This window comes from Mustela erminea, chromosome 1, assembly GCF_009829155.1.
Source record: "Mustela erminea isolate mMusErm1 chromosome 1, mMusErm1.Pri, whole genome shotgun sequence".
Classification (NCBI taxonomy): Eukaryota; Metazoa; Chordata; class Mammalia; order Carnivora; family Mustelidae; genus Mustela; species Mustela erminea.
Window position 1 is genome coordinate 1,703,121 of NC_045614.1, and position 25,261 is coordinate 1,728,381.

At 59.6% G+C, this 25,261-nt stretch overlaps 1 protein-coding gene across 1 annotated transcript in view; it reads right to left on the reverse strand.

The window, feature by feature from the left end:
• GNG7 (G protein subunit gamma 7) overlaps nucleotides 1–25,261 on the reverse strand; it is a 113,899-nt gene that overhangs the window by 76,624 nt on the left and 12,014 nt on the right. Inside the window, exon 2 of the mRNA XM_032359067.1 lies at nucleotides 6,057–6,114. The gene's annotated coding sequence lies outside the window, so the exon portion shown is untranslated. The remainder of the gene's footprint in view (nucleotides 1–6,056; nucleotides 6,115–25,261) is intronic.

Below are 25,261 nucleotides of genomic sequence, written 5' to 3' on the forward strand. Positions count from 1 at the left end.
GGCTCCTTGCTTAGGGCGCCGTGCGGACGAACCCTGGGTGTGGACGGGGCCTGGGAACAGGATGAGATGCCATGCCCTGCACAGACGACTGGTATGGAAGAAGGGGTCTGAACGACGGAATTAAGCCTCCACATCGGTCAACTCCGAGTTAATCAGAAAGGACGCACCTGGGTGGGCCTGACCTCATCAGGTGAGCCCGTCAAAGGGTCGGGGACCTCCCTGACGCCAGAGGCTGGGAGTGTGAGGAGGCCACATGGCTACGACAGGACCCAAGAGTGGCCTCTAAGAGCTCAGGGTGGCCCCTGGCTGGCCGCCAGCAACACAAAGAAGCTGAATCCTGCCGACCGCCAGAGCAATGGTGGAGACGGCTTCTTTCTCCACTGCGCCTCGTTGAGCACTCGGCTCTGGCCGAGCCCGGTGGGGCTCTGGATACAGCAGCTGCCACAGCGTCTACACTGCTGACCTGCAGAACCAGGAGCCGAACCACGGTGCTGCGTGAGTGCGGTCACCCACCACACGCTCTGCGAGATGGCAAGCAGAGCACCCCGGGGTGTCCCGGCCACTGTCCCGGTCAGTCACGTACAGGGGACACAGGGGACGCTCCTCTCGCTCTGACTGTCACAAGTCTGGGGAGCGGCGAGCCAGGAACTACGCCCGAAGACCAAGACGGGTCCTACTAGAGGACACAGCGTCACCCTCCAAAGGCCTCCTGTCCGGTTATCGGCACACGGGGGCTTAGAGACCACCGGTGATTCCGTCTGGGGCCGCTAGAGGTGGGCCCCCAGCGGCCACGGGCCTGCACTGGGTGCCTGGCAGGAGCTCTCGGGCCCTCGGGTCCCCCCCTGCCTCCCGCTGCTGAGCACGCCCCAGCAGGCCCCTCCAGGCTATGCCTGGCCCCTGTCCTGCGCACCTGCTCTGTCCCGTGGACGCTGTGCTCTCTGTCCTGCCCCGGGGCTTCTGCCAGCAGCGACGAGCAGGTCAGCCCGGCGGGGCCCCGGCACACAGACGTTTGTGGACTGAGAACACGAAGAGGAAGGGAAGGAAATGAGGAGGTTCCAACCCACCAGCTCCAAGGGAATCAGCTGAGGGTGGGCCTGGGAAGACGCAGGGACCCCGCTGCCCACCACGTGGCTCCTGTCCCCCTGCCCCCACCTTCCTGTCATACGTGACTGCCACCCTGTGTTTCGAGTCAGGAGGCTGCAGCTGGGTGACCACGACGGGCGCATGTGCGCCGTGCACTGCCCGAGGGAGGCTGACCGTGTGAGCAGGTGCCCAGCAACATCCCTGTGCCCACGAGGTGTGGTCTCCGACCCCGTGTGGCCACCGGGCTGCTCCAGTCCTAGCGGCCCCACAGAGGGGGCCCCTGCCTCAGCAATCCTCCACGTGAACGCGCCGGGGTCCTGACTGTCCGGCGGTAAATTCAGGCGGTGGTAGCACTAGCCAGCCCGTGAGACAGAACTTTCCAGCACACCCTGGCCCACAGGGTCCAGGAGACGGCAGGGGTGGAAACCAGGCAGTGGTGCACGTGGACAAGACGGTGTGACCTTGACTCCCCCTTCGGGGCTAGACTCCGGGGCAGCGGGGATTCCTCCTCTCACCCTGGTGGACTCTGGGGCAGGTCACTCTCGGAGGGACATCCTGGGTGCTGGGGGGGCCAAACAGCCTCCCTAGCCCCACCCACCTGATCATGATGTCCACAGACCTCCCACGACGTGGCCGCGTGGCCCCTGGGTCAGTGCCTGCAGGGAGAGGGTTTTGGGCACTGTGGGCTGCGGCAGGGCCCCCGGTCACGGACGTTCCGTATGTGTTTTCTGTTGGGAAGGCGGCGGCAGCCCTGTGACCTTTCGCGAACAGAAGGTTTGAAGGTTCTGACCATGGATCTTGGCAGTTCCTGCAGGAGAACAGCTTGTCCACAGGAAAACTGATAATACGGCGCATTTCCACACACCTGGGACAGACCTGAAGCGGGAGCCGAGCTGGGGGAGGGCAGCGCTCTGCGGGGCAGCGGGCTGGACTTTGCTCCACAGAGCTTTCTGCAGACGACCCCTGCAGACGCCCCGCAGCTCCAAGGAGAGCGAGGAGCCGTCAGAACAACACTCTGCTGTTGAAGGTCAAGAAGCCCTTCTGCACGCTCTGCCGGGAGCAAGACTCCCGGGAAGTACATGTCCTCCCCCTCCCCCGGCACCAGGGACGTGGGGGTCGGGCCACTCTGCAGGGGAGTCCCAGGCACCGTGGGGGCTGAGTAGCATCCCTGGCCCCACCGGCTCGGAGCTGCCCCTGCCGTATGACGACCACAGATGTCCCCGGACGCCGCCCAGTGTCCCCGGGGGGCAGCATCGCCCTCAGTAAAGAATCACAGATGTAAACTGGCCTATGCAGAGTCTCATTTCCCCGGTGGCCCCATTTCGGGGGTTCAGGGCTGCCGGTAGTTCGTGCCCACCGTGCCGGACATCGCAGCTCTGGGCACCGGATTCAGCTCAAAGACAATGCCCCATCCAAGTGGCTAGCACCGGGCGAGGGCCAGAACACCGGAGCCCAGGTGACTCCCAGGCTGAAAGGCCAGTGCCCTCCAGTGCCAAGTCTGAGCTGTCCCGGGCAGCTGCCAGGCAGGAGGACGCGGGCTGGCTGTTCCGGGAGGCGAGCATCAGCCCCTCGAGCTTCCAGGCAGCGGGAACACCCACCCAGTGGCCAGGATCCCCGCTACAGACACAATGTGACAGAAGCCATTAGGGCACGGTCCTCGTCCTGCCCCCAGGGGACCCCGGGCCAAGTCTGGGGACATCTGTGGTTGTTTTCACCACAGAGGGAGGAGCTCCTGGCGGCAGGTGGGTGGGGCTGACGGGGCCGCCCCCCCCCACCAGCAACGCGTGGGACACTGACCCCAGACAGTGACGGGCCTGATGCCAGCAGAGCTGAGGCGGGGGAACTCGCAGTGGCCCCCAGTCCCTGCTAGGACATCAGCTCTGTGGGAGCCAAGGGTTTCGCCGGTTCTGTTCACTGCCTGGCCCACAGGCCTGGCCCAGGCACTCACCCAGAAACCCCTGCTGGGTGGGGGGACAAAGTCTGTGGGAGGGCGTCCCTGTGCCCAGGCAGCAAGCTCCCACGAGAAGGAGTGACAGGGACCGACGCTAGGCCACACGGGCCGCAGGGCGACACGGCCAGAGTCCAGGCCCTGGAGACCCCAGGGGGCTTCTGAGGACTGGTGCTGTCCATCCAGGTAAGCCCCCGAAGGAAGGGCCGCGTGGGGCGGGAGCGGCAGCCGCTGCTCCAGAAGAGGGAGGGAAGGCTCCAGAAGCGAGACTCAGTCTTCGCGCTGGGGCTGCCGCGGCCAGGCTGCCCACCCCCATCCGGGGCCTTCGCTTCTGCGCCACGGCCTCTGCTCGGACCACAGGGCTGCGCCCAGGTCCAGGTCCCCTGCGCCCCCAAGGTCGCAAAGTCAGCGCTTCCCCCCCCCCCCCCCCCCCCGCAGTGGAAGGGGCCAGCCATCCGATGCTGGTCCCCATCCGGGAGGTTTGGGATCTGTTGCGGGGGCGGTGAAGGGGTCTGGGACAGGGTGGCCAGGGGACCCCGGGGCTGCAACATCCTGGAGGACGGGGCAGGGTGGTCACGGCACTCCAGGACGGATGGGCAGACGGCTGGAAACAGCCCAGGCCCGCCGCCCCTGCCGGCACCTGCCCCACCTCCACGCACACCCGGCTCAAGCCCGGCCTGCGGGCCTTCTCTGCCCCCTCGTGGCCACCAGGGGGAACGGCAGCACCCCGGCCGGAAACCCCTGCCCGGCACCTCCGCACCCAAACTCCTGCTCACCATTCGGCTGCTTCCACCACCGGGGCAGGCGGCGGTGGCCTTCGCTCAGCGACACCCGGCTGCTTGGAGGTGGGAAACCCTGGCCGGGCTCTGCTTGTCTGTCCGCCACAGACGCCTTCCGCAGCGCCTGACAAGCAGGAGGTGGTCCGCGAGGGACCAGTGAGCCACAGCAGAGCCAGGCAAAGCCTGGTAGTCGCCCTCCGAGGAGTCCCTGCCGGAGATCCCTGCCAGGCCCGCCCACCATGCACCGGCTCAGGGAGCCACCGCGCGCCCCTCCACCAACGTCCGCCCCTCGCCACGCTGCGCAGCGTCCCTCACCCCAGCCCGCACAGCGTGGGGTCAGACCCTCAGTGAGTCTGGTTCCGGGACTGAGGTGGAACAAAACGCAGGTGAGTCGCTCTCTAGCATCTTGAAATTTGGGGAAACTCCAAAGAAAGCCAGTGTCCTCGGTCGGCAGGAGAAAGCCCCCGGCGAGGACAGGGGAATGCCCGGCTCAGAGAAGCATTCACAGCGGGGGGACGGACACCAGCCCGTGTCCACGCAGAGAAAGACGGAGAGTTCAAGCACCATGTGTGAAGAGCTGAAGAAGGTCACCGATGACGGGGACAGACCCTCACCGGGGCAGTCCGCGGGGGCACCTGCTTACCGAAGGCACGGCTGGGAGGATGCAGAAATCCCGCAGGCTGACCGGCAGCGCTGGACGTGCCCGGCTGCTCAGACGGCCGGGGAGACGGCCCTGGAGACCGGGCACGTGCACAGGGCAAGCGGCTGTCGGGACGGGAAACCAGGGCACCCCGATTCTCTCCCTCTCTCCCACGCACGGCAAACCTACGTGCAGGAGCTCAACAGCCGGCCCAGGACGCACAACGCTTGCGCGAACACATTCATCACAGAATGTAAAAAGAGAGAGGGAAAAACAGGAAAATAAACATCCCTACAAACCAATTAAATCCACTGTAAAGTTATTTTAAAAGGAGTGACTAACCCAGTTGCCTGTGATGTGAAATGCTGAGCCAGCATCCGGAGAGGTTAGGGAAACGCAGGCTTCCTGACAAGGGAAAGCAGCGCAGCAGGCAGAAGGAGCACGTTAGAGAGCAAATCCTATTTATCCAGAATCCCGCGTGGGGACGGAACTCACAGAAGGATGGGGGTGAACGCTCAGCAAGACGCCGGCACGCCGTCACCAGGTGGGGGCTCTAGCGGCCTTGCTTCTCCTTTGCCTGCATTGTCCCTTCTACGGGACATCCGTCCCCCTCCACCCAGCCGGCTGCTGGCGGTCTCCAGACACCCCTCTGACTGGCAACTCCGACACGGACGCCACTTGGAAGATCATCTGTAGGGGACCCGCTGGGTACCCACACATCACACCCAGCCCAGGGCTCCCATCCTGGCTCCTGGCCTCTGTCCCCAAGGACGGCGTCTCTCCTGAGCGAAGCCCAACCACATCCTCTGCGCCTTACTGAGGTGCACGTGACATGCCCTAGAACCCGCCCGCTGGGCGCACACAAGGCCAGGAGTCCCTGGTGAGGGCACCAGCCACCGCCCCCCACGCAGTTCCCGGCGCACACTCACAGCAGGCCCTGGTGGCCAGCAAGCACCTTCCCGTCCCTGCAGACGGGCCTTTTCTAGAAGCTGCGCAGAGACGACCCATGGGATGTGCTTCTCCAGGGTCTGCCTCCTCTTCTGACGTTTTCTCATTTAAACACGCGCACACACAGTTTGGGAGCGTCCAGCATTATGAAGACACCCATCCAGCATTCCAACGTCCCTCACACGTGCTGGTGAATGAAACACAACAGCGGTCGAAGCTCCGTCAGAGCTCCTGCTGGACACCCAAGTTCACTCTGAAGACCACCAGACAGAGAACACCGCTCGGCAGTGGCAGAGCCCTTCATGGGCAGGCGGAAGGGGAGCCTGGGGCCACCACAGGCCGCTGTAGCCGCTGTAGCCTCCCTCGGTCCAGTGAAGGGTAAAAGCCGCTCAACACCCATGGGGCATGAGACCAACAGCTCGGGCATCCGAGCTCAGCGCAGGGGCCTCCTGAGGCCGCGCAGTGCCTCCCAGTCACCAGGACCGGCACCAGGTTTGAGGACCCCGTCACGTCCAGGGACTTGGCTCTGTGCCTGGCAGTGGCCCGGGACGGGCTACCTTCCACACCAAGCCAAGCCCCTCCCTCTCGCCCAGGCCCAGGACGGCCAACTGAACCCGGGTTCACACCGACGGCGGCAAAGGAAACATCGCACACTGACCTGTGCCCGGGGCTGAGCTGTCTTCACCGCCGAGGCTCGGGAACTGCACGTCCGCTCCCTGGAAGAAAAACGGAGCCCTTCAGTGGGGCAACATTTGCTCCGACACACGTGTCCCCCGGGGGCGGCAACGAACAAGAGTCTCGCCCTCAAGGTCAGACCGCCCTAAAGACCCCTCTGGGGGGCCTGTCTTTCGGCTGCCCTGCCAGCATCAAGGCCAGGCCGCCTGGTGTAGAAGTGGGACGTAAGGCGGCAACTTGCCAGAAAGGTCTGGGAGAAGTTTGCAAGGTCGTCCCTGCTGAATTTTCCAAAGGCTCCAAACTCAGTGGATGGAAGGGTCGGTTGATTGCGTGACCTTTCATGTTCTGTAAAGCTGTTCGGCCACATCGCTTGACCCTCGCGGTCACTCTGCGAGGAAGAGGTGGGAACAGAGTCAAGCCCCACCCCAGGGCACCCCCTAAGTCACTGGGGTCGGCCTAAGGAGGCCCGAGGAGCAAATGCAAGGTGGGGTCTGGGACGGGGTCCCAGGGCAGGAGAAGGGCACTGGGAGCAAACTGCTGAAGGCGAGTGGAGTGCAGCTGGGTCTGTGGGTGCGCGGTTGCCACAAACGCACCCTGGGCCGGAAGGCGCGGCCACACGGGGCAGGCTGGGCAGTGGGCAGACAGGAGCTCTCTTTGAAACTCCCCTGGAAATCTAAAATCATTTTAAAATTAAAATGTCTTTTAAAAATAACTCAATTTGGGGCGCCTGGGTGGCTCAGTGGGTTAAAGCCTCTGCCTTTGGCTCGGGTCATGATCCCAGGGTCCTGGGATCGAGCCCCGCATCGGGCTCTCTGCTCAGCAAGGAGTCTGCTTCCTCCTCTCTCTCTGCCTGCCTCTCTGCCTGCTTGTGATCTCTGTTTGTGAAACAAATTAATAAAATCTTAAAAAAATAATAAAATTAAAATTAAAAATTAAAAAAATAAAATAAAATAAAAATAACTCAATTCGGGGGCACCCGGGTGGCTCAGTCGGTGAAGCTTCCGACTCTTGGCTTCAGATCAGGTCATGACCTTGGGGTCGTGGGACTGAGTCCCGCGTCGGGCTCTGCGCTCAGAGAGGAGTCGGCTTGGAACGCTCTCTCTCTCCCTCTGCCCCTTCCCCACGCGCTTTCTCTCTCTCACATAAATAGATATATTTTTTAAAACGACTCAACGCGAAGATTTAAAGGCTGGTTCCCTTTCAGGAGTCCGGGCCACTCTGCTGTCAACCCGCGCCGGGACGGAGAACTGAAATCCCCACTGCCGCCTGCAGGTGGCGCCATGGGCTCAGGAACGCCTCGGTCCCGGGGGGTGCAGCGGCGGTGGCGGCCCTAATCGGGCGGGGGACCTGCTGCCGGCCAGAGGGCCTCCTGCATGGCCAGTGCCAGCTCCCGCCCTCACCCCAGAGGCTGAGACTTGCCTCAGCCCTGCAGGGGCCATCTAGGCACATGATGCTTCAAGTTTTTACTTCTCAGTCAATTAAAGACACAAGACGTTGCAAACCTAGTGCCGGAGGGGTGCCGGGCACCCTGCGCCCAGCTGCCCCCGGGGTGACTCGTTGCACAACCAGGGGACGATGACGCGACTGGCCGAGGGACAGGCAAGCATGGTTTTCTAGACCGTCTTACTGAGACAGGCTTCTCCCCCCGCACAGAGGCTGCACAATAAAGTGCTTTTGAGTATTTTCGGAGTTGTGCGACCATCACCGCTAGCCACTTCAGGGCTTTCTGTCACGCCTAAAGCAACCCCATCCCCGTCCGCCGTCACCCACCAGCCTCTCCTAAGCCCCGGCCCCCGTGAGCCCCCTTCCGGTCCGTGGAGGAGCCTGGTCTGGGCGTGTCACACACGTGGACCCACACCCCGTGGAGCCTTCTGTGTCTGGTTCCCTCCCTGAGCACCGTGGGCTCGGGGCCGTCCCCAGGGCAGTGCGTGGGGGACACGTTACTGACAGGACACTTGGGTGTCCCCACCTCCTGGCCACTGTGAACATGGTGGCACGAATCCTAAGCCTTCTCATGTATCCCCTGCAAACACCCACCCTCAGCCCCGGAACACCGGCCCTGCACTTGAACTTGAACACACGGGTGCTCACGCAGATGCCCCCACCTTGGCTGCGCTTGGCCTAGGCCAGCGTGAGCAACGCACCCCTGCAGCTCTGACCCAGGGCTCCCGAGACCACAGGCTACGAGACGCACCCACTGGCGCCCGGCCGTGCCTGCGACCTTCACCCAAGCCAAAGTGCTGGACTTTCACTCTCCTACCAGAGGGAACCACAAGCCCTCCAGGACGGCCGGCAGAGGGACGAGGAGCTGGGGCTCTGCAGCAGGACCTGCTTCGGAATGTGCAGCGCCGGCCGCCAAGTGAAACGGAGATCCCTCGTTCAAATATTAGTGCCAAACGTGGAGAGAATGACGGCCGAGCCTGCCGACCCCACGCAGACCCCAGCCCGAGGCACGGCCGGGGAGGTGCAGGACACAGACCTCAGACACACAGAGGAAGCTCTGGAGGAAAGGGCCCGGTGCCGAGGGAGAGATAAATCACACCTGGAAACAGGTCGTTTCCAACAGTAGCCATCGGGGTGGCCACGTCGGAAGGACGTTCGTCCCAGACAGCACTTTACAACCTGGACCTTCCTTCCTCTTGGCCACACGCTTCCTTTCTCTTTTCCATGGAGATCGAACTCACCAACCACGACCTTCATTCACCCTTTTCAAGTGTCCAATTCAGTGGCTTTTAGGATATCTGCAAGGTCGTGCGGCGGGTGGTGCAGCCGGTTCTGCGCTAACCCCAGGGCACCGTTCCCAGCCCCCGAGGAGCCCCCAGGCCCACTAGCATTGCCAGCATCGCGGGGTCCAGTCCAGCATCCCGGGAGAGGGGAGACCCCGCCGTGCAGGGGCCGCACCTGTTCTGCCGGCCGCCACGCTTCGCCGCACTCCTTGAACACAGCACGTGTGCCATGACCCCAGGGTTTCCAGATCCCCAGTCGGTGCTGAGGGAAGGCCTGCAGAGCCAGGGTAGCCGGGGGAGACCAGGAGGCCCCCACAGAGCCCGGTGACATGGGCCAGGTCCCCCCAGGGCTCGCCTATGACATGGGAGAGGCCGGAACCCTGCCGCAGGCCGTGGGACCCAGGCAGGGGCTGGTGCACGCAGGCGTGGCTGGAGCGGGTCTCTCAGGCAGCCGCGCCCTCCGTGACCTCCTCTGTCAATGGCAGAGGGAAAGGAGACACGCGGATGACAAGCCCAGATGCTCCCGGAGCTCCCACCAGTAACTTCCTGGTCGTTTCTACTGCCTGTGCTGTTCTGGGGCCGGCGAACGGTGAGTGGGGGTCACAGGCAGCGGGACCCTTAGCTGCCAACGCTGGAGATTTGAAACTGTCGGAAGCAGGGCCGAGAACCGGACGCGAGGGGAGATGACAGGGCAGCCCCTGAGCGGGGAGTCGTGCTGGGCTGCACGCCTCAGAGCCCATCGTCAGCATCTCCGGGTTACGGGACTGAGGACCCAGCCCCAGCTGGCACAGGACGGCTCCTCTGGGAGGAAGGCACGTCGCAACCCACTTCGCGCCATCAGAGCTCGACCGGAGGGGCTTCTCCAGAGCGCTGGCCCAGCCCTGCTGTGTGCAAACGCTACTGTCCCTCCCTCTAGAATTCAGGGTTCCCCCCATGCTCTGGTGGGTCATTCTCCGGGGGGGAGGGGCATCCTGGTCGCTGTGGGGGGACTGAGCAGCCTGTCCCACCGGCTCGATGCCAGGACAACCCCAGTCACATGCCCACAGAGCCCCTGCAGGAAAGGAGGAGGAGCTGTGCCCACCAGCCTGCACCACAGCTTCCGGAAGCTTCTCTGTGAGGTTCTCTGCCCAGCTGGACACAGCAGCTCCTGAGCCGCTGCCCCCTCTGAGGGCCCCGTCCCCCCTTGGTGGGGGGTAAATCCCTTTTTGGGTGGAATCCTGTTCTGCGTCCCGGGCAGGGCAGGGTGCAGCAAAGACTGTGCAGGAATGTCCCCTAGGACTTGGGTTAACGGTCACGGTCATGGTCACGTATCAATCGTGGCTCATCCATGACAACAAAGCGGCCACACTATACAAGTCAGCCAAGGGGAGAAGTGGAGGGGGCGCGGGCTGTGCGGGAACTCTGTTTTCCGCTCGGTTCTTCCATAACCCTAACGCTACACTAAAAAGCAATCTATTAAGAGAGGGTCTTGAAGACTCGAATTAGGATTCCGGTTTTAGAAAGGAGGAAGGGGGGGCAGGGGAGGGGAGCCCCTCTCAGACCCGATGATCGCTGAGCGCTCACACGTCCCGGGATCCCTCCGACGAGCCCCGAGAACCAGACCGGAGAGAAGGTGGGTCAGTCCCGGCCAAACACATTTCCTACTTTTTCCCCCAAAGCTCTTTCAAGGGTTGTTAACGATACAGTTCGGGGAGGATCAGCCTGGATTAACCTCCACCAGCGCCGTGCCCCAGGCCTGGGACCAGAGCGGATCAGAGCCCTAATACAATCAGTCCCAAGGCACGGCCCTCGGATTACTGCCAAATCCCGTTTGGCCAACCGCGAGCATATTGTGGCCGGTGATGAGCTGATGTCTAGGAGACGCACCAAGCCGACAGACATCGCTGCGCAGCACACCCGGGGCCCCGACACCCTCAGGCTCTAATGCCAGGGCAGGGACACCGACTCACCAGCCGTCCAGCCGGCCGTCGCAGGTTTCTAAGCGTGAGCTCTGAGCAGCCCGGGGCTTTTCATTTTCGTGTTTCCCCAGCATCTACCCGCCCGGTCCTCTGGGGAGACACAGGACCCCAGTGGGACACGAGAACTTCAGGGAGGGGGAAGCCGCCTAACCACAGGGCTGAGGAAATGAAATCCTTGGGATTTCACGAATTATCACAACGTAAAGGGCGGCATCGAGTTTCTGAAACTGAACAAAGCGACCGCCTTAACCTCCTTCCCGCCCAAGCAGGGTCTCTCCCTCCCCCGCAGCACGGCTGACTCTCCGTGGGGCCTCCCCGGCGCTGTGGGGGGCACTGAGCAGCACCCCACGAGCCCGCTGGCTCAGGCCGAGAGCACCCCAGTCGGGAGGAGCTCCATATCCCCCGTGGCCCCCACAGCCCCCTGCTGAGATGGGCCGCGCGGACCCTGCAGAGGCAGAGAGCAGAGGGCAGATCTCCCCCTGCCTGGGATACAGTTCACTTGTCTGGGAAATGGGTGGGTGGGAGCGGGGCATCGGCCCCCTCCACGCCCCCAGCTGATGACCGCGGGGTGTGGCGGGAGCACCGGTGCCTGCAGGCTGCGTGTGTGGCAATGCCGAGCCGTCCTTCAGGCCCGGCAGCCGTCAGCCCAGCCTTCTCTCGTCACCACAGCAACCGTCTAAATTTGTCACCCTGAGGAGGCTCTGATTGCAAATGAAGGGGGAGGAGAAGCCTGGGGGCTGGAACGGTGGGGGGGCACCCAGAGGGGAGGCGACCCGGCTGACGGCAGGCTCCACCAGGACAGACCCTGGGCAGGCGCTGTCACGCCCCTGATCAGACAGGGCTCGAGGTCCAGTTTGCTTGGCCCCAGGGTTAAAGGTCTCCAGGAGCCAAGGACAAGAAGGCAGAAGGCGCAGGGAGCGCTTCCGCCTTGTGATCTTGGGTCCCTGGTGCCTGGGAGGTCCTCTCCGCCTCCCCCACATGGCCCAGGCTGCGGGTCACCTGGTTCCCACCGGGACCATTGGGGTTTCATTTTTTCCCCAAGTAATTAATACAGGGTCTTCTCCCCCAGAATCTGGCACAGCTTCCACGGCCGGGTCATTCTCTGCCCAGGTGTCCTGGGTGCAGTGCGGGCCGAGCAGCGCCCCTGTCCCCCACTCCCTCAATGCCAGGAGCCCCCGGCTATGATGACCGCAGATGTCCCCGGACACGGGGCAGGACCGCTCCCCTGTGTGAGGTCATCCAACCTTCATCTGGAATTGTAATACGGAGAGACACGCGCTTGATTTGGGATTTGGGAGAGGACCAATGTCTGACCGAGAGAGAGGGAGGGGGAGAGAGAGGATTTCTTTTTCCTCTTGGAACTAAAATGCTGACAGTCCCATGGAAGGGGTTGGGCGGGGACACATACCCTCACAGCCAGCCGGCAGCGCTCTGGTGCACTGTCTGCCCTGACGCCCAGCTCACGGCCTCCCCTGTGCCTCAGTTTCCAAATCCGTGACACAGAGATGATGGGTGCACCGACTCCACGAGTGCTTTCCAGAAAAATCTGGGGGCGCCCGGGGGGCTCCGTCGGTGAAGTGTCTGTCGGCTCAGGTCATGGTCCCAGGGTCCTGGGATCGAGCCCCGCGTCGGGCTCTCTGCTCAGCCTCTCTGCTCCCTCCTCTCTCTCTGTCTGCCTCTCTGCTAACCTGTGATCTCTGTCTGTCAAATAAATAAATAAAATCTCAAAAAGAATAAATAAATAAAAATAAACAGCTGAACATCTATAAGACTTTTCCATCAGCATCCAGCACCCCGGAGAGCGCACAACTGTGCTCTCATGGGAGCTTCGGCGTTCTGTAAGACGTGGCAGAGAAGTCACACGCCACAACTCCTTCATCACTCAGAACTTGAGGTACCGGCTCTGTTGACAAGACCGAGGCCCAGCAAAGCGCTCCCTCAAAGGGCCAGACGGTCAGTACTTCTGGCGTCGGGAGGCAGGTGTTCTCTGTCGTTCTCGAGCTCCTTGACCTGGCCCCAGGAGACAAACAGGTGCGGCCAGGTGCCAATAAAACTTTATTTACAAAAGCAGGAGGCCTGGGACCAGCCCATAGGCTGCCACTTGTGACCCCTGGCACAGAAGACGGTCTGTTAAAACACGGCACTATTTCAGCCACAGATACTCAAGGTCAGGCACCACTGCGGAAAGTCCCAATCTCATCCCCAAACTAGACCCTGCGTGGGTCCCACGGAGAAGCTCCATGCCGCCCCAGACCGTCACCCAGAAAATGATCTCGGACCGTCCCTCAACACAGAGCACTCACCGATGCAGAGCTGCCCTGTTTAAGTTCCTAAGAGGGTGGTTGCTTTCCCACCACCTTGAGAAAAATTACGACCTGGTCGTAAGCACCTCACTTTTATCAACTGGCTAAGCCTTGGCTGCAAAGGGCACCCGGAACGTCTAGAACTGGTGAGCAAAATCGCCACCGGTAACAGCGCGCAGGACGCCACCCCCCGCCCCCAGAGCGGGACACGGTTCGTGTGCACGGAAGGTCTGAGAAACCGCCACAGCCCAGCGGGGCCTGAGACTTGACACGGGAACGTCATGTGGGGTCCTGGATGAGGTTCTGGGGCAGCAAAAGAGAATGAGGGGTAAGTCAAGGAATCTGACGTATGGAGTTAGTTAATAACGCCACACCAACACTGGGTCTCTATCGGTGACAAAGGTCCCGCACCGGGGAAGACAGTGCCCGCGGGGAACCTGGGTGCGGCCGGCGGGAGCTCTGCGCTGCCTGCTCCATCGCTCTGGGGATCTCAAACTCTTCTAAAATGAAAGTTTACTGAAAGAGAGAACAGAAGTGAGTGACGACGGGCAATTAGCTGCTGCCGCCGGGGAACGCTTCAGAGTGTGACTGAGGGCACACGAACTCCCTGTGACAGCTCCTAATAATGACACGATTATATAAAACCTACAAGAAAAAGACGCTAAAAACAGGATATGCTAATCAACGGGGGAAGCGTGCTCTGCTGACAGGAACAGGGGGCGGCGGAAGACAGGTGCCTGAGCGGTCCCCACCCCCAGCCCCCCACCCCTCGCCCCCGCCACCCCGGGGCAGCCACAGCAGGGACACCGCGGGGCCGGCTGGAACAAGCCTCTGCGACATCGCGAGCCGACCCGGCCCCGGGTCACGTTCACTCGGGAGGCCTGCTGAGTGCGCACCCAGCACCCGGGGCCTGGAGGAGGGCAAAGGTGTTACGGATGGAGAATTCTGGAAAATCAGAAGGAGGCTGTGAAGAAAGTGGTGCCTGACCAGAAGAAAGACAACTAAGAGATTGTGCATCCTGGTCTTTGCAAGTGACCTTATTAGACACTTCCCTCTGCACCTGGGTCTCTCCCTTCTTGGGCCCGCAGACATTCAGGGCTGGTTCATTCTCTGCAGGGGCGTCCCAGGTGCTGTGGGGGCCGAGCAGCAGCCCTGGCCCTACCCCCTCCATGCTAGGAGCACCCCTGGTCGTGACGAGCACAGATGCCCCCAGACGTCACCCGGCGTCCCCTATCAGCAGAATCACCCCAGATGAGAACGACCATCCTACAATACCTAACAACCTACACACAACCCATAAGGAGTGCCATCATGCCCGCTCTACAGATGGGGAGACAGAGGCTCGGAGAGGAAATGAAACCTGCCTGAGAAGAAGAAAGGGAGTCAGGTGTCAAGTACCACTTTTAATAAGGAGGGGTCTCTGAGTTGGGAAGGAGGCAATGCTGCTGTATCGGGGACGGGAGGCCAAATCCGGCCCACCACTTGCTCCGTTAATAAAGTTTTATTCAAACACAGCCATGTCCATTCACTGATACATCATCTATGGCACACCTGTACCTACAAAGGCAGAACCCGGTAACTGCCAGCAGGACCGCTGGCCTGCAAAGCTGAAAATACCTACCCTCGGGTCCCAGAAAGTCTGCAGACACGGAGAGATCCTACCTCACTGCGTCAAGGCCCTGCACGGCATCCTGTGCAGACTGTCAGTCTACGTGCGCAGGAAATGTTCTGCGGAAGGAACGCACACAACACAGGCAGCCTCCCAGGAAGTGGAGCAAACCTGGCCTGCTTCTGCTTGGTTCTGGCCCAGGGCGCCTGCCCCGTGCTCCCCTCGGAGGCCAGAAGAGAGGGCCGGCCCCTCCCGATCCACCTTCCCGGGAGCGGGTCATCGTAGGTGTGCGGGGACTGTCGGCTGAGTGGCAGCGGGCAGCACGCCAGCCCATTTGCCTTCGGGGCCCCGTTGTGTGGGCGGTGCTGTCACCTCGACCCTGCTGTCACATGGGACGCAGGGGAGGCTTCTGCTCCGAGCTCCTGCTAGCCTAAGTCTGCAGGTCAGCCCGGTGGCCCCCAGAGGGTCAAACGTGCTGAGTGAGGATAAGCTCATCTTCCTGGAGCTCCAGCTCCCTCAGCACAGCTCTGCGTCCCAGGGCTGAGACCCACTGAATGTTCTAGAATCTGAAGGTCACCTTGCTCCACGCTTTCCCCCCTCCAGCACTGTGGGCACTGAGGGCAGGTCACTCTGGGGGGGGGTGGGCACTCTGGAGGGCTGGGCGCCATCCCTGGCCCCACCCACTCAACGCCAGGACCACTGCAGCCGTGACCATGAAAAATGTCCCCAGATTCAACTGCTTGGTCTCTGAAAGTCAAGTCCTGGATGCACTGGACCTGACCCCAGCCAACACTCGGAGGCTGAATGAACCAGGGGGGCTCGGAGGGGCCAGAAAACCGCAATTCCGGTGCAGCAACCCTGAGACGGCGAAACGGTCCCCCCCAGCAAGTCCCACACACGTGGTCCTAAAGCTCGTGTCCCTCCTGATCCGAGCCTCGCCGACGGTATCCGTTTCCCGGGGGGGCCATAACCAACAACCACAGACCAGGCAGCTTAAAACCGCAAGGACCTCTTCTCTCCCACCTCTGGAGCCGGAAGTCCGAGACCCAGGCGTGGTGGCCCCTGAAGCCCGAGGCCACCTCCCCACCTGCCCCAGATGCCAGCAGCTCTGAGCCCCGCAGGGCCAGCAGCAACCAGCCGTGTCCTTCACACGGACCACAAGGCGCTCCCAGGTGACTTTCCCTCTCTGCATTCCAGCACGCTTTTCTGACTTACAGCTGCCTCCCGCGGGGCTGTGTGTGGGAGTGAGCTGTCACGGGGACGGGGACGTCCCCACCAAGGGAGGCGGGCCTCGGCGGCGGCGGCGGTGGGGGGTGGAGTGTGCTCCAGCAGCCCATCCCGGGGTCACACGTGTGACAGGCCGCAGGGCAGGCAGGTGGAGACAAGGTGGGGTCCTGCAGGAAGAACGCGTTCGCGCTGTCACCGCGTGGGAAGTGCCTGAAGTCGTCAGCTCTTCCCAGCGCCCCGAAGAGCTGGGAGGTCTTTCACTACAAAATCTCCTGATTTTGAAAGGTTGGCAGGAATCCAAAGTTTAAAGCCCCTGGGATCTGGCTCAGCCAGAGGATGGAGGTCAACACCATGGACGGCACGAGCCCCTCTGTGCATTCTTACCCAAAACCACAACCCAAGTCGAACTGCGAGCGAACACAGACAGACGCGGATCTGGGGAGCTCCGCAAAGCATGGCCAGCCAGGCTTCAAAGACAAGGAAAGTCGGAGAAACTGTCTCAGCCCAAAAGGGCCTAAGAAAATGTGACAACTAAATGTCATGTGGGGTCCTGGGGCAGAAAGGGGACATTTTCTGGGAGATGGAAAAAAATAAGGAAATCTAAGTACGGACTTTGGCTCATCATAACGTGTTGATGTTGGTTCAATAACTGTGCCAAATGCTCCGCACTGGCGTACGGGACCCTGGGTGTGGGCTCCAGGGCAACTCTGTTATTTTTGCACTTTTCTGTAAATTCAAAACGACACCATGGAAGTTTATTTTAAAGAAAAGTCTGCAAAGTGCAAACTAGGTGTGTTGCTGTAACACACAGCAGGATGTTCACAATTGCCTTATAACTTGCTGTTAAAGGCTCAACGTGTCTTCCAAACTCAATAGACTTGTCCTCAGAAAGTGCTGGAATGGTCAAGCCCCCAGGCGTGAGGACAGGGTTTAGTCTGTGAACCAGCAGACCCAAGAGGGAGAGCAGAGGCAAACACGCTTAGAAGGCGGGGAGCTCCTGGGGGGACATGAGACCAGCTCTTCATGGCACGGAGGGCACCAAGATCCCGGCCCCCAGCAGCCTCCCTGCCACAGGGGGCCTCGAAACTGCATCGGTGGGCACCACGCCCGAGTGGTAACAGCGACCGCAGCTGCCCTCTCAGCTGGGGCCCTGGGGATCTTGATGTCACTTCACCCTCACACCAATAAGGCTGAAAGGTCTGGAATGACTCCTTTTCTAGTTTGTTTAGGAAAATGTTGGTTTGTTTGGGGTTTTACTTTTAAGCTAAACAAGACACAAAATGTTGCCAAAAGCCAGTAAGAGGAAAAGGAAGAATTCAAACTGGGGTTTAACTCTAAAGTTCCCGAAAGGAGAGGTCTGGTGTAACCCAGTGCATCCCCCCATTGGAGACACTGGAGTGCTCGTGGCAGGAAAGGGTAGGGCCAGGGATGTTGCTTGACCTCCACAGAGCCTGAGTGGCCCACAAACAATGACTCAGCCCCAATGTCCACAGTGCCAAAGGGGTGAGCCCCTGATGGACAGGGAAGGAGTAACGCTCCTCAGACACCCAGACCTACACGTGCTAACTCTGTGAGAGACCCAAGGCACTGGTGGGAACCAAGCACTGCAGACCGGTCCATCAGCCAGCACAAGCCATCTGAGCTACATCTTCTTGAAAACATACATTTACACATGTACTTGGATATGCAAAAGGAAAAATATTCTAGAAGAAAACACCAGAATTGTTAGTAATTAAAAGGTGAGTAGGACTGAGGGGTGGGTGTTTTATGCCTTTACATACAATTTGAAATTTTATTTACCATGAGCATAATCGATAACTCAAAAATTACTTCTACTAACTGGGGATTTAATTACATTAATTATGTAGAGCAAGAGCTCAATAGTGCCTAGGTTGAAAAACCCAGATGCGTGGAAAATATAATTTAAAGAAACCACTGAAGAAAGTGATGTGTTAAAGATTACTTCCCCAGAGAAAGGAGAAACCTGAGAAAGCCTCAAGATAATGAGGAAAAACAAAGGCAACCATCAATGCAGCCAATACGTACGACAGGAAGAGCTACAGCTGGGGACAGGAGATGGCACCCAAGCTATGAAATCAAACAAACTGGCAGCTATGGACTCCTCCACAGGAAACATGAGGACAGATTTCCATTCAAGAGCACAACCCAACCCATGTTTTTAAGTCTGTTCCAGGGACGCCTGGGGGGCTCAGGTCATGATTCCAGGCTCTTGGGATCAAGCCTGATGTTGGGCTCCCCGCTCATCAGGAGTCTGCTTCCTCCTCCCCCTGCTTCTGTGTGCTCTCTCCTTCTCTCTCAAATAAATAAAATCTTAAATAAAATAAAGTCTGTTCCATGGGGGTCTCTGGGTGGCTCAGTCAGTAGAACATGTGACTCTTGATCTCAGGGTCATGAATTCAAGCCCCATGGTGGGTGTAGAGGTTACTTAAAAATAAAACCTTAAAAAAAGGGGGGGCATCTGGGTGGCTCAGTGGGTTAAAGCCTCTGCCTTCGGCTCAGGTCATGATCCCAGGGTCCTGGGATCGAGCCCCGCATCGGGCTCTCTGCTCAGCGGGGAGCCTGCTTCCCCCCTCTCTCTGCCTGCCTCTGCCTGCTTGTGATCTCTGTCAGATAAATAAATAAAATCTTAAAAAAAAAAACTGTTCCATGGAAATCGAGTCCATGTGGAGCCTGAGTCTGTGTGACGTTCAGCTCCAGGAATCCGCTTCCCAGGAGGCGGCGGTTCGATCATAGGCGGCCAGTGAACAGGTGGTCCCACCTCCCACCACACAAAAGTGCCCCCCCGCAAAAGCCGGCACCACACACAACAGCTCCACACATAACCTACCGCGTACTGGCTACAAACTTTCTAGAAAAGCAAACTTGAAGCTTTTAACTCTGAGCTTTTGGCTTCAGTAAATAGCTTCTTAATTATTTAAAAAAACAATAAAAAGGAATTTTTTTCTCTGCTACTTTTATTTTACATTCTATCATAAGCCTTTTCTTTTCTTCCTTTTTTAAAAAAAGGTTTTATGGGGCGCCTGGGTGGCTCAGTGGGTTAAGCCGCTGCCTTCGGCTCAGGTCATGGTCTCAGGGTCCTGGGATCGAGCTCCGCATCGGGCTCTCTCCTTGGTGGGGAACCTGCTTCCTCCTCTCTCTCTGCCTGCCTCTCTGCCTGCTTGTGATCTCTCTCTGTCAAATAAATAAATAAAATCTTAAAAATAAATAAAAAAGGTTTTATTTATTTATTTGAGAGATACAGAGCAAGAAAGCGGGAGAGAGAGAGCACGAGCCAGGAGGAGCAGAGGGAGAGGGGAACCAGGCTCCCCACCGAGCAGGCCGCGGGGAGCTCAATCCCAAGCCCCAGGATGATGGCGGGAGGTAAGGTCCGACACCCCACTGACGGAGCCACCCACAGGACCCAATCCCTGCCATTTCCTACGTGTTCTTTGAAAACAGGGTTTTTTTTTTGTTTTTTGTTTTTTTAAATCTTTATTTATTTTTTAAGTTATTTGACACACAGAGAGATCACAAGTAGGCAGAGAGGCAGGCAGAGAGAGAGATAGAAGGAAGCAGGCTCCCCACTGAGCAGAGAGCCCAATGCGATGCGGGACTCGATCCCAGGACACTGAGATCACGACCTGAGCCGAAGGCAGAGGCTTAACCCACTGAGCCACCCAGGTGCCCGAAAACAGAGTTTTTTTTTAAATGACTGTCCATATATTTACATCATTACTGATGAACCCAGTTCCTTACTGCTTGGGCATTTACCCTGTTCCCAATTTCTGCTTTACACGTAACGCTCAAGGGAACCTCGTTATGCCCATCTCTAATTACTTCCTTAGTCTCCATTTCTAGCTGCCCTCTAGAGAGGGCATTACGGGATCAGAGAGCATTAGGTATTTTTAAGTTATTGTGACCGAGGCGACTCCGTGTTTATACCGTCCCCCTGTGTGCACACACCCTCGTCCACACCGGTATTATTTTGTATTACTGCTCACCTATAATAAAGGTGAAAAATAAAATCTTAACCGTGTTTTTCAATACACTTTTTAACTTTGGAACATGTTCAGATTTGCAGGGAGTTGTCAAGACAGTACAGATGGTTCCTGCGTCCCTCACCAGCTTCCCTCAACGCTGACAACGCACACAACCGAGGCACACGTGTTACAATCAGGACCACGGCACCGCGGCGCTACTATCAACCGCCCACGGTTTATTCAGATTTCACGAGTTTTTCCACAAATGGCTCTTATCTGTTCTAGAAGCCCACCTAGGATACCGTATTGCATTTATCAGACTTTCTAGGCATAGTCCCTAATCCTTAGAACAACCCTGTAACCTGAGGCTCAACATCTCCACGTTGCCGACAAGATGAGGGCTCAGCGAGGTTAAGCGACTTGCCGAAGTCACACAGCTGGTGAGCAGCATAGAGGGTAAGCCCCGATGCAGGCCATCCCTGGAGGGACTCCAGATCCAGGAATATGGATCCCTCTCTCTCATTCCGTCCTCACCTCCTTCGTGCGCGAAGGCTGGTCTCTAATTCCCCACTAACAAACGAGGTGATCCCAGCAAGGTGATGTAACGTGGGTAATGAACCCCCTGACAGAATTAAGTCACTGGTTCTCCCCTTCAAACAGCCACCCTGGGAAACTATTTCAAAGCGATACGCCATCTCCTGGCGTTCCTGGAAGCATCCTCGGAAATCCCCTCCGGAGACAGCGAAAATCCCCTACCTGGGAAATACGGTCCCACAACTGAGCAATGACCTCTCCCACTCAACCCAAATCAGCCTGCTCCTGCCGGGCCGTCCACCTTGCTCACCCCTGAGGGACCTCCGGCTGGGCGGAAGGTTCTCGGGCGGCCTCCCAGTGACCCCCAACTCCCGGTCCCCCGTCTTGCGCCGGCTCCTGCCCCTGCGTGGAGGCGGCCCCTGTGGCTTGCTTCCGACCTCCAGCAGCCAAAGCCACGTAGAGCGGCGCCGGGGAGCAGCCAGCGAGAAACGTCACCAGGTCAGCAGCCCCACGCGTGGGCTTGGCGGCAGAGCCTGTCCCAGCAGAGACAAGGCCACGGCCCAGGCCCACAGTCTGACTGCGGCACGAGAGACCCTGAACGGGGAGCCAGCCACGCCGCACTGGGAGCCCTGACCCACGGATACGGGGACACCCGCGGCCGCTAAGTCTGTAGTGACTTCTCACACAGCCGGAGCAGATAAATTCGGGCTGTCTGCCGGATTCGGACCTTCCCTCAAAAGATAAAAACGCGGGGGCGCCCGGGTGGCTCTGTCGGCTGGGTGTCCGGCCCGTGATGCCGGCTCCGGTCACCGCTCACGGGCGGCGGGACTGAGCTCCAAGTCAGGCTCCTGCACGCTCACGGGGGCGTCTGCTTGACGTTCTCGCCCTCTGCCCCTCCTCCCGCCCGCCACGCAGGCGCACACTCTCTCTCTATAATAAAGCCTCTGGGGGGAAAAAAGGATAAAATTCTGAAACCTACAAGCGTGAGTATCTGGAAGCACTCGCAGCGGCGGCGCGGCGGAGCTACAGACTCTCCCAAGGTGATGGTCGCGCAGAGGACACCTGCTTCGATGCGAAATCTGGGGGTGGTGAGGAAAACAGATTTCCTCAGCCGATGCTCCTAACCCGGAGTTTTGCGCTCAGCAGCCCATACTCCGTCAGGCGGGTTTTGCACATTACGGAGTCTGAAAGCCGTTCTGTTGTATCCCACCAAAACGAAAAACCGACTCAGGAAATAACACTATACATTATATATATCGTACTACTTTTCTTAAAACGGAACTGCTGTAACGCCTCCCCCTCCGGCGGAGACCAGAATAGACAAAAATCCAGATTTTGACACACTTGGGATTGGTAATGTTTTAACACATGGGAAAGGCGATGGGGTTGCAAACTGCTTTATATTCTCCAAACATATTTCCAACTGTGCCAACCACCCTAACAGTTGGATGTGTTCGTAAATGAACCAAAACAGATCACATTCTCGGGGAAAGATGCACTGTGGAAACTAAAGGTTCTCTCGTTCCGGGGGTGGGGGGGGCGGTAATTAAACCCCTGAGCCGTCACAGAAGACGGAGTGTGGCTTTCATGGAATGCCAGGGCTCAGGGACCCCGAGGAAGGGAGGAATATGGCATGTTCAGCGCTGCCCAGTGAAAACCGGTAACTGCAAAGACCAGGAAATGCTGGCCAGCGAGGAGGAGGAGGAGGAGGAGGGGTTGCTCAGAGGGGAAGAAGCAGGGAGCATTATCTCCCAGACTAGGCTGAAAACACAGAGTGCATGGCCCCACTCCCGAGGAGGACAGCTCTGAAGGACAGGCGTGACCTGAACGGGCTCCTGTGCGGGTCTCGATGGGTAACGAACCTCTGGAAAAGCGCTTCCCCGGGGTCCTCCAGGGCATGAGACAAACACAGGAAAAACACGTTATTCCTTGCACACAGCTCTCAGTGGCAGAAGTGGGACAATTCTGCCCCCAGGGGACATTAGGCCATGTCCGGGGACGTCTGTGGTTGTCACAACGCGATGCTCCTGGCATCGAAGGGGTGGGACCAGGGACGCTGCTCGGCTCCCCCAGTGCCCAGGACGCCTCCCCAGGGTGACCTGCCCTGATTCAGCAGTGCGGGGAGAGGGATGGGGGTGCCGCTGCTCGGTCTGGGCCTCAGAGCTAAAGGGACCCCTTCATCTTTATTACAGCGCCAAATCTGTGTCATCACCACAGAGGGAAAACCGGCGCTTAATTACATTTGCATGGGCGCCACAGAGAGCTTCCCTAGGGAAGGGCAGGGAGGCTCACCAGCAGACAGGGCCCACCAGCGCGGCTCCAAGCACTCCAGGCCCAGCTGTGAGCCCCGAGGGTCCCTCTGTCAACTGCAAAGCCCACAGCAGCCCCGAGTCTCAAACACTGGCTTTGATCCCTTTCCAAACAACAAGGGGCGGTCCTGCCCCCAGGGGACACTGTGTGCGGTGGTCACGCCCGCCCGGGCGGGGGCTACCGGCATTGAGTGGGTGGGGGCTGGGCCTGCTGCTCAGCCTGGGCCCTCCCCAGTGGCAGCAGTGCTGAGGGGAGACCCTGGCCCGCGGCAGCGCGTCGGGAGAAGGACCGGGCGGAGGGCCGGAGTGCAGAGAAGGTAAACGAGCCGCCCCAAACCCCGCAGAGCCGGGGGCGCACACACCATCCCGCCTCATCGCCCCCGTGGGCAGCTGTGTTCTCTCTCCCATACGCAGGCGAGGAATCTCGGAGGGAGAGCCCCCAGGAAGCTGGCGAGGGCTTGGGAGTTGGTTGGGTTTTTCTTCGACGCTGTGGTCCCTGTGTCCCCGTCCTGTGACCGACGGCAGGCCGTATACCTGCTTCCCGGCCCGGGGCGCTGGGGACGAGGGCACCCACCTGGAAGGTATGAGGCAGGGTCTGTGGCCCCAGTACTGTGGGAACTCGGGGCCGGACCATCCTCTGGGAGGGGGCCGCCCGGTTCAGATCGACAACCTCAGCGGCCACGAGGGCGTCCGGCACAGAGGGGAAGCTCAATGAATGCTTCGGGTCTTTTTAATTTTTCTGGGGGCTGGGGGTGTAAGGGGCCCCAGCATGGGGCTGGCCCCGCTGAGTTAGCTCTGAGCCCCGCACTCCAGCTGGGGGTTAGCCCCGATCCCCGCAAAGTGTCCGTGGTGAGGGGCAGCCCGGCGGCCCGCTCCTGGAGCAAGAGCAGAGACAGGACGCCACCCGCCACAGAACCCAGTGTGGCCTGCTGGTGCCACTGTCCACAGACCATCTCCGGGACACCACGACCCCCCCTGTCGCATCCAGAATTCCTAATCCTCGGCCTCCAGCATCTGACCACCAGGGCCTCTGTGAGGTCAGCAGCCTTTGGAAAACAGTGAGCCTGGGGTCCAGTCCCTGGTGTGTGGCTCTGCGTGGAGAGGGGGTGGTGGCTGCGCCTGACCCCAACGTGACCCCACAGCAAAACGCACGTGTGCGCTGGATATGAGGCACCAGAGGACCGGGCCCTGGTGGGGGCTGCCATGGCCCTGCGTGTCTCAGCCGCACACCATCCCCTACTGGGCTCAGGCACGGAGGCGGAACCGTGACAATGGAGAAACCACGAAACGCACCCACTCAGGCACGGCACGGTCACCACCCGGTGGGCTGTCCATCGGGGGCTTCCAGCAACCTGGCCACGCTCCGCATACCCCACATCACCTGTCGTGCAGAAGCGAGACCACCTCCTTCCTCTGCTCCCACGAGCGCCCTGACCTGGGGTGGGGGCTGGAGGATGATAGGCCTGTGCCTCAGTTTCCCCTTCTGCAACACAGAGATAGGAATCCAGCCTGGCAGGGGCCTCGGCAGCAAGTAGCTCCCTCCGCACTTACCCTCTGACCCCACCTTGCTGCATGGGGGCTCACTGCTAGGAGCCTCAGCTCCCAGAGTGGCCTCTGGTGTCAGGTCCACACCCGCCACAAAAGAATCCCACTCCTGTATTTGGCCGGGGGCTACGCAGCCTCGGCCACACCTTCTTCAACAACCAGGGACCAGTGGCATCCCAAGACAGTCTGTCTGGTTCCCAAATGAGTCCAACCACCGTGGCTTCTGCCCCCTGGCTACCAGGAACGGGCCTGATGCCTGCGGTGCGGTTGTCAGTCAGAGATGCTAAAGTCACGAAGTGAACAGAACGGGGACCACCGCCCCGGCCCAGCCCTGCGGACGATCCTGCGGGTGATTCCTCTGTGCCCCCGTGGAATCAGCAACAGAGAGATTCCAATCACACGGGGACAGAGTCACCCAGGGCTGAACAGCAACACCAACCCCGAAGCCTCAGGATGCCATAATGCCTTCCACGTTCCGGAAGGTTCCAGAAAGTCCCGTAATTACCAGGCTTTCACCTCCTCCTCAGCGGGGCCACACCTCAACCTTATCGACCGCCTTCTCCCAGAGACCTGAGAGCACCTTCCTGCCCTCCCAACCTAAGCTGCACACGTGGCTGCTTCAGGCCCAGGGCGGACAAGACCTCAGTCAGGGGTGTGATGGCTCAGCAGCCCCAGACGCAGGGGAATTCACGTACTTGGGCCAGACTCACCAGGAGCTAGAAATGAGCATGCGTCTGGGCTCACAGCTCACCGTGCTTGACCTAAGGTGGAGGGAGGGGGGGGCTCTCGGAAGAACACAGGGCCATGCCCCCGCCTCGACGGTCGCCTACTCTGAAATATGACCACTTAGACCAAGAGGCGTTTGGGGAGGGGTTGATAAAATGCACACAATAGAAAATTTATGATGTTAACCGAAGCGTACATTTCCGTGGCATCTGGTATATTCACAGAGTAGTGCAACCATCACCTCTAGCTAGTTCCAGAACATTCCATCACC